A 13,910-nucleotide genomic window follows, 5' to 3' on the forward strand; every position below is an offset into this window, starting at 1 on the left:
ATTCATCTGCTGATGGACATCTAGGTTGCTTCCATGTCCTGGCTATTATAAACAGTGCTGCAATGAACATTGGGGTACATGTGTCTCTTTCCCTTCTGGTTTCCTCAGTGTGTATGCCCAGCAGTGGGATTGCTGGATCATAAGGCAGTGTCTGTTTCTTTGTGACCCCATGGACTGCAGCACTCCAGGCTTCACTGTCCTTCATTATCTCCCTTAGTTTGCGCAAACATGTGTCCATTGAGTTGGTGATGCTATCCAACCATCTTTGTTCTGTCACCCTCTTCTCCTTTTGTCTTCAATTTTTCCCAGCATCAGGGTCTTTTCCAATGAGTCGGCTCTTCACGTCGGGTGGCCAAAGTATTGGAGCTTCAGCTTCAGCATCAGTCCTTCCTGTGAATATTCAGCAGCTTCATTTGCTCAGATGTAAATGATTTCGACGATGAGATCCTGGATTTTGAACTGATGCTGTAATGTGATGAGAGAGAAACCCTGGGAAGGAAAGAACATTTTTTGTTGTTGTTGTCTTTTGTTTTCCTTTGGGAGAGGCATGAATTGTTGAGGGCCGTAGGCATAGTCCCAAGTGGCCTCTAAGATTCCCACTCCTGGTATACATACCTTATGTAATCCCTCCCCCTTGAGTGTGGAAGAACCTATGAATATGAAAGGATATCAGTTCTATGGTTAGACTGTGTGGTGTAGCAAAGATGAAGGCGTTTTGCAGATGCAATTAATGCCCTTTGAATTAGGAAAAAGGGAGACTATCCTTGGTGGGCCTGAACTTATCAGGTGAGCCCTGAAACTAGATTTTCTTGATGGCTTTAATGAAATAGTCTCCAAGTTGTGGATAGATCTACATAGCTAGGAACTGAGGGCAACCTTTAAGAGCTAAGAGCCAGCAAGACAACAGTAACTCCTGTCATCCACCCACAAGGAACCAATTCTGCCAAGGAACCTGAATAAGCCCAGAAGAGGTCCCCAAACCTCAGATGAGATCACATCCCTGCTAACATCTTGATTTCAGGTAAGACTCTGAGAAATAACTCTGCCAAGACTCTTGACTCACAGAAAACACTGTGAAACATTAAGTTTGTATTGTTTTAAACATCTAAGGTGGTGACAGTTTATTATAGCACTATTAAATTAATACACTGACATCTCAGTAGGACCTTTGAAATGAAGGTTGAAATGACTATTTTTTGGCCCTTTTAACTGGACCTTCATATTCTTTGTTTCCCAGACTCTTTTTTTCTCCTGCCTTCATAAGTAAAGTATTTTTGTGTGTGTGTTTTTACTTTTTAAATCAATTTTATTGAGATATGATTTACATATAATAAAATCTACCTATTTTAAGTGTACTCTTTGATGAATTTTGACAAGTGTATGCATCCGTGTAACCATTTCCATTATGAAGCTACAGACCATTTCCATCACCCCAAAAAGTTTTTTCTTGCCCTTTTGAAATCAACTTCAAGTCCTGGAAACAAGTTGTTTGCTTTCTATCACAGCAGATTTTTTTTTCATTATTTTTGTTTTGGTTAAAAAATATATAGATATAGATAGACATAGATATAGATAGATATAGATATAGATAGATATAGATATTAACTTCTTATTGGTTATATCTCTGAAAATATTTTCTCCCATTTCATATGTTGTCTTTTTGTTTTTTTGATGGTTTCCTTTACTGTGCATGAGCTTTTAAGTCTAATTAGGTCCCATTTGTTTATTTTTGCTTTAGGAGACAGATTCACAGAAATATTGCTATGATTTATGTCAATCAGTATACTGTCTTTTTCTCTAGGAGTTTTATTGTTTTTGGTCTTAAATTTAGATCTTTAATCCATTTTGAGTTTATTTTTGTATATGGTGTTAGAGAATGTTCTAGTTTCATTCTTTTACATGCAGCTGTCCAGTTTTCCCAGTGCTACTTATTGAAGAGACTTCTGTTTCTCCATTGTATAGTCTTGCTTCTTTGTTATAGATTAATTGGCCACAGTGTGAGTTTACTTTGGGCTCTCTATTCTGTTCCATTGATCTATGTGTCTGTTTTTTATGATAGTACCATACTGTTTTGATAACTGTAGCTTTGTAGTATAGTCTGAAGTCAGGGAGTGTGATTTTTCCAACTCTGTTGTTCTTTCTCAAGATTGTTTTGGTTATTCAGTGTCTTTCATGTTTCCATACAAATTTTAAAATTATTTGTTCTAGTTCTGTGTAAAATGTCATTGTTATTTTGATATGGATTGCACTGAATCTGTAGATTGCCTTGGGTAGTATCTAGCACCATTTGTTGGACTACTCTTGCCTCCCTACTTCTTTTAAAAACACCTATTAAAAAAAAAACAAAAACACCTATTTATTCTTAACCTAGAAACAAAATTAAGGCCTTAGGAGGGAAATATGTAACATTAGAGCCTAGTGAAACAATGAATAGTCTAGATAGCAAAGGAGCACAGAAGAGTCAAAACAAGAATAAAAAACTAGTTGTTATCCTTATGTCAGTGAGTCATCTCTTCTCCCTACTCCACCCATCTCCTTTTAAAAATGATTGCCTTTATTAATGTTGAAAGTTCACGGGTAATAAAAAGAAATTTTCCTCTAAGGCAGGGATACCCAACCTTCAGGATCTAAAGTCTGATGATCTGAGGTAGAACTGAAGTAACAGTGATAGAAATAAAGTGCACGATAAATGCAATGTGGTTGAATCATCCTGAAACCTTCCCGCACTCCTGATCCATGGAAAAATTGTTTTCCACAAAACTGGTCCCTGGGGCCAAATAGGATGGGCACTGCTGCTCTAAGGTGTCAGCTTTCATCTTCATTGAATATCTACAGTATTTTAGATGCCCTGAGATGTTGTCTTTTCTTTTGTAAAGAAGACACAACTTATTAGGAAGATATTCACTAAGCCAAAATATATTTTATAATCTTAAGATTAAAAAAATCTAAAATCTAGATTTTATATAGCATAAAGATATGCTTCAGTGCAAATATTTTACTCTTTGTTCAGTTAAATAGCAATCGATGTTATTGAAATATATTCCTATCTTGAAACAAAATTATTGCACTTAGCAACAACTTTCCAAGTACAGCTACTAGAAAATTGATCTTAAGCAAATAACCTTTAAGGAGAGGAATAATTATATTGGTCCTAATTCAAGTGTTTGATTTATTCCTTAACTCTGACTTATTCTTTAACTTCTGTGTGAAGACAGTTATTAGATACATGTCACAAGTTCCTGAGCAGTGTTTATTATAATTTACTTTAAAATATAGAGGACCTATAAGAGAGTTTTAATGTTACTGTATAACATTTTATTTTAAAATATTTAATCTGTATACTGAAATGTTGAGTTTATGGACTCCTTTGTTCTTTGTTGAGCAAGGATTTTCTTATCATAAAGAAGTTATGGAGTCCACTTTAGATTTCAAGCTTATGCAAAATAAAGTGAAACATTATGGCTTATATACAAGATGTTCTGTAGGATGTTTTCCTAGGCATCATAAAGAATGCATTATTAAATGATGTTTTCTTCTGTCACTGTAAAGGTTAATGCTGCTCATGTAACTGAATGAAACACAAAAATTCTCAATTTGTGACTAGGCTCATGAGCAATTAATCTATGCCATTAGGAATAGTATGCTATCCTCAAACAAAGTTCATTTTCTTAAGGTATCACATCCAAAATATAAGCATTCTTGCTCGATTGGATTGAGTTGATATTTTATATATGAGTTTGGCAGTGGATTATGTGAAGTAGGTGAATCCCAGTTTTGGGGGGGACAGCAAAGGGTAGTGGGGCGTAAGAGGAAGGCTATGTACCCATCACCTCATGTCTTCCTACTAAGATGCCTAGATGTCTTTGTAATAGCTTTGGCCCCTGTATTTTGATGGTAGTCATGGGAGGAATCAGATCACTTTTCTTCTCAAAGACAACAGCTCCGCTGGTCTCCAATCTGGTCAAATTAGAAACAAACCGATGACTCCTAAGTGAATCACTCTGGTTACATTTACCTTACTTCAGTGTCTCTTCCCTAACCTTTAAAAGACTTCAGTATCATTATTGCTATAATGCCAGATTACCCCAGAACTCTAATGTTATATTGTGTTATTTGCCAATGGTTAGGAATTCTGAACTATTGAATTCTTGATTCCCAATATGTGTTCACGCTTTTCTTTTTTTTTCCATGATTTTCTTTATGCTGTTCTCTGCATGGATAGACCCACCTCCCTAAGCTAAATCTATTAGACTATCAAGTTATACTCCTGAATTCGTATATATATTACTTCAAACCTCCACTAAAAAATGTGCAAGCTTTTGCATGTTGAGCATCATTGACAAAATGATTGACATTTCTGTGACAAAAACCGTACCAACAGTAAGTCAGTCATTTATATGTATATTATATTATCATAATATCCACTACACTCAACACATTGTATGGCCTTGATCTAAGTTGATCTACATCATGCCTCCTGTGTATCTTCTGTATAAAAAAGGACAAAGAAAATGTAATTATTTATATTTCATTATTAGTCATTTTTATAAAACATTTTACAAACAATTTAAACTCATACCTACAAAGTAAATCTACTATGATGCCCAAAATTATTTTAATAACATGTCATTAATAGTACATAGCAACACATTTAGAAGGGTATTATTTTGTTTTACAGTATGATTTATATACTCAAATTGAGGTTCAGTGCTCAATGGGCTGATAAAATTGCAACTCCTCACAGCATTAAACATAAACATTATGAATGGAATGGATTTAATCATTATTGTTCTTTCATGCAAATCCAAAATACCAAAACAATCTGATGATATTGAACTATTTACAGTACATTAACCACTGGGTTAAATTTTAAAGATTAAAGAGGTTATAGAAAGAAGAAAATAGTTATTGCCTATTTCTTAGAATTTCTATTATCTACTGATTGTAACATAACTAGTAAAGTTTAGAAAATCCATTTTAACAGCTATAATATTATCTGTACTAATAAAAAAGCAAATAGTACTAAAAATATTTTCCAGAGGCTGTCAGGTTATATACTTTTAGAATGCTCATAATGTGAGGGGAGGAGGAAAATGAGGGCGAGAAGGAGTGAGGCCTGGAGGTAGGCTGAAGTGGAAGTGGCAATTTTAGTATAATGGCAGAAGGTCATTTGAATGTTATGGACATCTAACTCTGTATTTTAAGTTACCTGTAGAATAACACCATTCATCTCCGAAAACTTTAAGGAAAAGCTATTAAAACACAAAGCCTTTGTGGGAATGTTTTCTCCCTTGTAGAAATTAGAAAGTGGTGCTAAATTTCATGGTTCAGAACAGGGACAGGGAGTTGTTCAGATACAACAATGCATAATCTGAACCACTTAGTTCAAGGAAAGCCAAAGCTTGGAGCTGTTGGTAACTGTGAGAAGATATCCCTCTGGGATATCAGACATCTTGGGTACACGGTTGGATATTGCAGAAAATCTGGAGTAATGTTTTAGCCACTCTTATCTCAATGTTATAGGCAAGGTGATACGGCTGACATCTGAGGTTCATATAGATTAATACCTATTTTCATATATGAATATAATGATATCTTGGAGATTCAATGAAGAGGTAGAATGTTCTTTCCCCTTATAGTTATTCTCATAGGTTTCATATTCTAGCTGCAGTGATTCTTTGGTCTGTAAGACGTTTGCTTGTTTTTTTCCCTTACTTGGCTGCCCCACATGGCTTGCAGGGTCTCAGTTCCATGACCAGGGATTGAATCTGGGCCATGGCAGTAGAAGTGCCAAGTCCTAACCACTAGACCACCAGGGAACTCCCCTGGTCTGTAAGGCATGTATTCTCTTATTCACATACTTGCTGCTTGCATCAGCTGGGGATGGGCAAAGATTAGGACTTGGACAACTTGCGAGTGCCCTGGGAGTTTGTATTTATCTTTTCCAATAACATTTGCCATATAACACTATCTTGCATTCAGTGCAGTATTATTTTTCAGTTAATTAACATATTTATTCAGCTTGTGAAAAAAGATAGCCAAAAATTCTATCTATATGACACTGCTAAGTCGCTTCAGTCGTATCCGACTCTGTGCGACCCCATAGATGGCAGCCCACCAGGCTCCCCCATCTCTGGGATTCTCCAGGCAAGAACACTGGAGTGGGTTGCCATTTCCTTCTCCAATGCATGAAAGTGAAAAGTGAAAGTGAAGTCTCTCAGTCGTGTTCGACTTGTAGCAACCCCATGGACTGCAGCCCACCAGGCTCCTCTGTCCATGGGATTTTCCAGGCAAGAGTACTGGAGTGGGGTGCCATTGCCTTCTCCACTATATGTCATTAGAGGGAAATATAAATTCACACTTTACCATCTTGACATCGAGAGACTTTGATGTTATATAATCACATATAACAATGTGTCATTTATAGTTCATTTTTCTTTCATTTGACATTATTTAGATCTTAGGTACTTCAACATCTGATATATATCAATGCCTCATCCTGGATTTGCCAAAAGAGGCCTGTGGAATAGTTTAGACATAGGCACTTGCTGCCTAACTAAGCCTTAATATCCCTGGTAGAAAAAACATTAAAATTTATACTTGTGAAATGAACACTCAGATTTAAAAGTACCATTAAAGTGTGTTGGTGGGAGTCAGGTGTTTTGAAAATAACTGAAAGTAAAGAATGACTAACCAGGAAAGATCTTCAAAAGATCCTTTATGAGAGAATTTCTTCATACTTAGTGGGAAACAGGAGATAATAGAGTAAAAAGTTACAAACTCCTCCACAGAACTCACACTCTTTCTTTGAGAACATTCTATTTCTTTTAATTAGTAAAAATGACAAAAATGATTGCTGCAAAATCATAAAACAATACAGAAAGGTATAGAATGAAGAGTAAAAATACTCCTTCATCTGTCCCTTTTCTTCCAATAGCACTTTTCGTTCCCAAAGAAACCATTGTTAATAGTTTGGTCTATTTCCTCCCAAAACTCTTCTATATGTTCCTGAATATTCTTACACATACATATCCCTAAACTGAGGCAAGTATATAGATAAAGAGAAGGGGTCATACTGCATATATTGTTCTGTGTGTAGGTATCAAATCAGAGGTAATACAGATATCAACCTGACTTATTACTGGTAATATCAACCTTGATCACTAGTTAAGGTGGTGTCTGCCCCAGGTTTCTCCACAGCAAAGTTACTATTTTTCCACACTGTCTTCTTTAGAAGTGAGTTGCTAAGTCCAGCCTACACTTAAGGGAAAGAGAAGTAAGGTCCATATCCTGGAGGAAAGCGTTGTTAGTTGCTCAGTCATGTCTGACTCTTTATGATCCCATGGGCTGTAGCCTGCCAAGCTTCTCTGTCCATGGAATTCTCCAGCCAAGAATACTGGAGTGGGTTGCCATTTCCTTCTCCAGAGGATCTTCCCAACCCAGGGATCGAACCTCGGTCTCCAGCATTGCAGGCAGATTCTTTACTGACTGAGCCACCAGGGAAGCTCCTATCCTGGAAGAGGAAGTATCTAAATATATTATTTGGAATTCTGTAAGAAAGACTTCCCTTCTATTCCATTTATTTGTTTAGTCAATAATTTATATGTGTCAATATGGACACATGGCTATTTAATTTATTCTTTGGAGTATAACTCAATCCTGTAGAGATTTATTTTGTTGCTCAAATTCACATGTATTTAAATTCATTCACTGTCTCACTCACTCTCTTCAAAGATATATTTAAAAGAGGAGCAGTCATAATAGGATTCTATTTATGGTTTTAGCTCCTTACTCATTCCTTTCTCTGTGAGTCACTGGTTTTTAATGTCTGCCTTCTAATGGAGTGAGAGTCAGGTGGATGATGAGCTGTGTATGAGGCCACAATCTAAGCTGAGTGGAAACAGCTTAGTGAGGGAGGGATTGGAGCTCTGTGTTCCTTACCAGCTCACACCAAACACTTATTATTGACAATATTAATGACTTTTGACTCTTCAGCACTGTCCATTCCTAATCAAAAGTCAGAAATAACCAGGTTCCCAGAATAAACTGGGATTAATTTATAAAAAATTCCTCTCTCACTGTCTAGTTGGTTTACAGTGTTGTGTTAGTTGGGCTTCCCTTGTGGCTCAGCTGGTAAAGAATCCACCTGCAATGCAGGAGACCTGGGTTCAATCCCTGCTTTGGGAAGATTCCCTGGAGAATGGAAAGGCTTCCCACTCCAGTATTCTTGCCTGGAGAATTCCATGGACTGTAAAGTCCATGGGGTCACAAAGAGTCAGACACAACCGAGCAACTTTCACTTTCATAGTTGATATACAATGTTGTGTTAGTTTTAGGTATTCAGCTCATGAGATTCTTTCCCATTATAGGTTATTATAAGATATTTAGTATAGTTTCTTGTGCTACACAGTACATCCTTGGTTATCTTTTCAAAACTGTATTTTAATTGAATCCATGTTTGGGAATGTATTTCAGAGAACTATTTAATTCATAATAGGAAGATTTGAATGTAGTGACCACAGCAGCTGCTATTTCATCATGCCATTGAGCAATGTTTATTTATTTTTGGCTGTGCTAAATCTTCATTGCTGCATATGGGCCTTCTCCAGTTGTGGTGATGGGGGCTACTCGTTGTTACTGTATGGGGGCTTCTCATTGTGGTGGCTTCTCTTGTTGTGGCTCTCAGGCTCCAGAGCATAGGCTCAGTAGTTGTGGCAGAGGGGCTTAGTTATTCCACGGCGTGTGGGATCCTCCCTGGCCAGGGATTGAACCTAAGTCTCCTGCTGTTTTCTAAGTTTATCGTCAACCTCTTTCTTCAGATTATCTCTGAACTTGGATAACTATCAGGTTCCTTTCAGTTGAGATTATAAGAAAGTTAACAGTCACTATTTCATGCCCACTTAGGAGACCTACCTTGGAGGTTTGAGTTGGGATCGTCTAGTGTAATACACAGAGAAGGCAATGGCACCCCACTCCAGTTCTCTTGCCTGGAAAATCCCATGGACAGAGGACCCTGGTAGGCTGCAGTCCATGGGGTCGCTACAAGTCAGACACGACTGAGCGACTTCACTTTCACTTTTCATTTTCATGCACTGGAGAAGGAAATGGCAACCCACTCCAGTGTTCTTGCCTGGAGAATCCCAGGGATGGGGGAGCCTGGTGGGCTGCCGTCTCTGGGGTCGAACAGAGTCGGACACAACTGAAGCGATTTAGCAGCAGCAGCAGCAGCAGCGTAATACACGGAGAAGGCGATGGCACCCCACTCCAGTACTCTTGCCTGGCAAATCCCATGGACGGAGGAGCCTGGTAGGCTGCAGTCCATGGGGTCACTAAGAGTCGGACACGACTGGAGCGACTTCACTTTCAGGCATTGGAGAAGGAAATGGCAACCCACTCCAATGTTCTTGCCTGGAGGATCCCAGAGACGGTGGAGCCTGGTGGGCTGCCGTCTATGGGGTCACACACAGTCGGACACGACTGAAGTGCCTTAGCAGCAGCAGCAGCAGTAGCAGCGTAATACATGGATCATGGGGTGTGTAGAAAATGAAAATTCACTTGGTCATGGAGGGATCTCTGAGAAAATCTGAAAAAATGTTCCACAACAGCTGAAACTAAGGCACGACCAGAGGTTGTGTGACTGCCAACTGAACATTGGCTCTCAAACTCGGCTATCTATAACTCTGGAGTCTTTAAAATTCCTAAGATCCAAGCTGGACCCTGGACAAATGGAGTGAGAATCTCTGGGGACACAGCTCAGGCATCAGTGGCTTTTAAAGCTCCTCATGTGATTCTGATGTATAACCAAGGTTGGGAATTCCTGCAACAGAGGGATGCCCTAGGTAGTTGCAGAATAGCTGGGTACTTGGATAATAACGAAACAGAGGGTTCAAATGCATAGTCACAGTGGCGGGTGTTCAAAATTGTAGGTAGTCCATTGTTAAAATGAGCTTCTATTTAAATGATCAATCCCGAACAGCAGCACTCATGTTACAAACAGCAGCGATTTATTTACTTATCACTATTAATTCTCCAGAATGATCATGTGGAGGCAAGCAGGATTATACAGATAAAGAGATAATACATGTTACTAAGAAAACTTAAAATTCAAGTTTCAGATGTTGTCTGGCATGTGAACAGGGTGGCACCACCAATGTGCTCACTGTACCAGGCCAGGACCGACTGAGATTCCACATCCTGCAGCACTACCAGATCAGCTCAGGCTACAGGCCTCCTCAGCCACCTTTTAAACTTGCAAGAATAGAGGGTAAGCATGATCAAGGTCAAGGACTTTAAATCCAGGCAAATCTGGATTCTAATAACAGTTAATACTTATATAAGGTTTTCCATATGCCAGACACTGTACTAAGTGCTTTAGGTATTAACTTATTTGAATCTTACAATCTCTCTAGAAGGCAGGTATTAGCATCCATTCCTTACAGAGGTGACCTGAAGCACAGAAACTTTAAGGAACTTGTCTGAGGTCTTACAGGTAGTGTGTTACAGAATTCAGGATTTGAACCCAGAAAGGGTGGCTCTTGATTCTGTACTTTTATCTGTTACTCAACACTTCTGCATACCAGGGAGGCAACCAGCCTTCGGTATGTTATTGAGTCTCACTGTCTCATTTTAATAATACTTATGTTACAGGATGGGAGAAGGCAATGGCACCCCACTCCAGTATTCTTGCCTGGAAAATCCCATGGATGGAGGAGCCTGGTGGGCTGCAGTCCATGGGGTCCCTAAGAGTCGGACACGACTGAGCGACTTCACTTTCACTTTTCACTTTCATGCATTAGAGAAGGAAATGGCAACCCATGCTGGTGTTCTTGCCTGGAGAATCCCAGGGACGGGGGAGCCTGGTGGGCTGCCGTCTCTGCGGTCGCACAGAGTCGGACACGACTGAAGCAATTCAGCAGCAGCAAAAACAGCATCATGTTACAGGATTATTGGGAGGGAAACAGCTGGTATAATGCTTGGCACAGTTTTCGTTATGTTGATGTTATTCACCACTGCCAGGCAGGTTATTGTCAGATCCTTCTGCCCTGTGGGCCTGGGTGGAGGACTTGTATATTTACTTAATGATCAACTAAGAGAGACTAGCAGAGCTTTGCAGTTAATTTTTCTTGTCTCTACTTCAGAATATAAGATAATAGATACTAGTATTGTACCCAAACAAATTCCACATTCTCGCAGACCACACTTAAGGAGTAATGATTTCATTTTTGCACCTTATTTTATGTTCCTGGGTATATTTCAGTGTCTCCTAGTTTACAGTCTGTGGGAACTTGAATCGAATTTGTATCCTACCATTGTGTGAATCATGGTGCTTTTCAGGCCTACTTTTTTTTTCAGGTCTCCTTTTGCTTTTCTGTGTATTCATTCTATTGATTTTTGAGAGTTTGTTATTGAAACCCCAACTAAAAATCTTAATTTCTCTGCTTAAAAAATCATTATAATACATAGTGAAATTATATGCAACTTTGTTCTGTATTTTCCAAGTCTCCTGTAAATGTGTTATCATACTTTTATAATTTAAAAAAAAATAAAGAGAAAACAAAAAACTAATGATTTCAGAAGATGATTAATTTCAGCCACTTTTGTCCTGAGTAAAATCAGCTTCACTACAACTTGGCTGTACTTAGCTAAGTTAAGAAATCCACCCCACCTTCTCCTGCCACCAAGGGAGTAATTATGTATTGGGCACTACTCTTTAAACACTTTTCTGGAAGCAGAAATCCAAAAATCCAGTCTTGGTAGTTGAAGTGGAGACGAAAGAATTGCTTTCCTTTGCCATTTAAAAAGTTTACATGTTATGGCTCCATTTACATGAAATTTCCAGAATAAGGGAATCCACAGAGACAGAAAGGAGAAAGAGTGAGAATGGGGAGTGACTGCTAGTGGGTGTGGGTTTCTTTTTGATATGACAACAATGTTCTGAAATTAGATAGTGATAATGATGGCACAATTCTCTGAACATACAGACAAAGAAACTGACTTGTACAGTTTAAATGAGTGAATTTCACAGCATGTAAGTGTCTTAAAAATGCTGTTATAAAACAAAATCATTCATGTGAATGTTGTTGGCTTTGTCTTGTATGCCTTCAGTGGTGCCAAAAAGGAGGAAGGCACCAGCTAGATGGATGTTTTACAGATGACTGCTGCTCACCTTAGCAGTGATAAATGGATAGCACTGCTACAGAATGTAGGATTTTGATGACAGTTTTCAGGTTGAGTAACTGAGAGGCTATTTGGGGTGACCAAGTTCTCCGCAGGGATTCTAAGCCAAGTTCCTAATCTATTGCTATCCTAAGCAAAGCCTGATTATCCAGAGCTATGATGAGAGTGATTAGGTATGTCCAAAGCTCTTGGCATATTGTGATTTGCATGGTGCCTATCACATGGTCATTAAATCTGTGATAAATGAGTAACTGAGACTCCCTAAAATCTGGCTTAAAACTCAACATTTAAAAAACGAAGATCATGGCATCTGGGGAAACAATGGAAACAGTGACAGATTTTATTTTCTTGGGCTCCAAAATCACTGCAGATGGTGACTGCAGCCATGAAATTAAAAGACACTTGCTCCTTGGAAGAAAAGCTATGACCAACTTAGACAGCATATTAAAAAGCAGAGACATTACTTTGCTGACAAAGGTCCGTCTAGTCAAAGCTATGGTTTTTCCAGTAGTCATGTATGGATGTGAGAGTTGGACCATAAAGAAAGCTGAGCGCCAAAGAATTGATGCGTTTGAACTGTGGTGTTGGAGAAGGCTCTTGAGAGTCCCTTGGACTGCAAGGAGATCAAACCTCTCAATACTAAATGAAATCAGTCCTGAATATTTATTGGAAGGACTGATACTGAAGCTGAAGCTCCAATACTTTGGCCACCTGATGCGAAGAACTGACTCATTGGAAAAGACCCTGATGCTGGGTAAGAATGGAGGCAGGAGGAGAATAGGATGACAGAAGATGAGATGGTTGGATGGCATCACCGACTTAATAGGCATGAGTTTGAGTAAACTCTGAGAGTTGGTAATGGACAGGGAAGCCTGGTGTGCTTCAGTCCATGAGGCCGAAAAGAGCTGGACACGACTGAGTGACTGAACTACTGAACTGATGGATCCTCCGGGTTGAAATAAAGCCTCTGAACATAAATAGTTCTTTTTTTTGTTTGTTTTTTAACACCTGGGACAACTGCAGTGTGCTCTGAATTATTGATACAGTATTTAGAACATCCATACACAATGAATTATATTAATATATTTACTTTTTGAAAGACTTCAGGATACAAAAATAATGCCCTCTCTCTCTCTGTCCTCAGTACTTAGGCATTACTTAGTCTTAAAAAAAATTTTTTTAATTGAAATATAGTTGATTTACAATGTTGTGTTACAATGGTTGTGTTTCAGGTGTACAGCAAAGTGATTCAGCTATACATATACATACAGATATATATGTATGTGTATACACACACACGCACACAGAGTCTTTTTCAGATTCTTTTCCATTATAGGTTATAATAAGATAAAGAATATAGTTCCATGTGCTATACAATAGAGCCTTGATTATTTATTTTTATGTATAGTTGTGTATATCTGTTAATCCCAAGCCCCTAATTTATCCCTTCCCTCCTTTCCCTTTGGTACTCATATGTTTTTTGAGTCTGTGAGTCTGTTTATGCTTTGTAGCCAGGTTCATTTGTATTTTTTAGATTCCACATATAAGTAATATCATATGATTAAGAGGTGAGGGTGTGGGTGCGGGTGGATGGGTTGCGGGGGAATGATTCTATTTAAACTCTTCCTTAGAACAATAGTGACACCCTGTGGTAAATTCTTATTATAGGCTATAGTACACAGTGGATGGGTGTGGGTTCCCTACTTGTCTACTTAAAGGCAGAAAGTACTGTC

General features: G+C 38.5%; 1 non-coding gene across 1 annotated transcript; it reads right to left on the bottom strand.

The window, feature by feature from the left end:
- Positions 1–5,747: 5,747 nt before the first annotated feature.
- TRNAR-UCU (transfer RNA arginine (anticodon UCU)) lies at positions 5,748–5,819 on the bottom strand. The gene has a single exon. It is a non-coding gene; the product is annotated as a tRNA-Arg (tRNA).
- Between the last annotated feature and the right edge of the window lie 8,091 nt (positions 5,820–13,910).

The sequence above is a fragment of the Bos indicus genome, chromosome 2 (assembly GCF_029378745.1).
Source record: "Bos indicus isolate NIAB-ARS_2022 breed Sahiwal x Tharparkar chromosome 2, NIAB-ARS_B.indTharparkar_mat_pri_1.0, whole genome shotgun sequence".
Taxonomy (NCBI): domain Eukaryota; kingdom Metazoa; phylum Chordata; class Mammalia; order Artiodactyla; family Bovidae; genus Bos; species Bos indicus.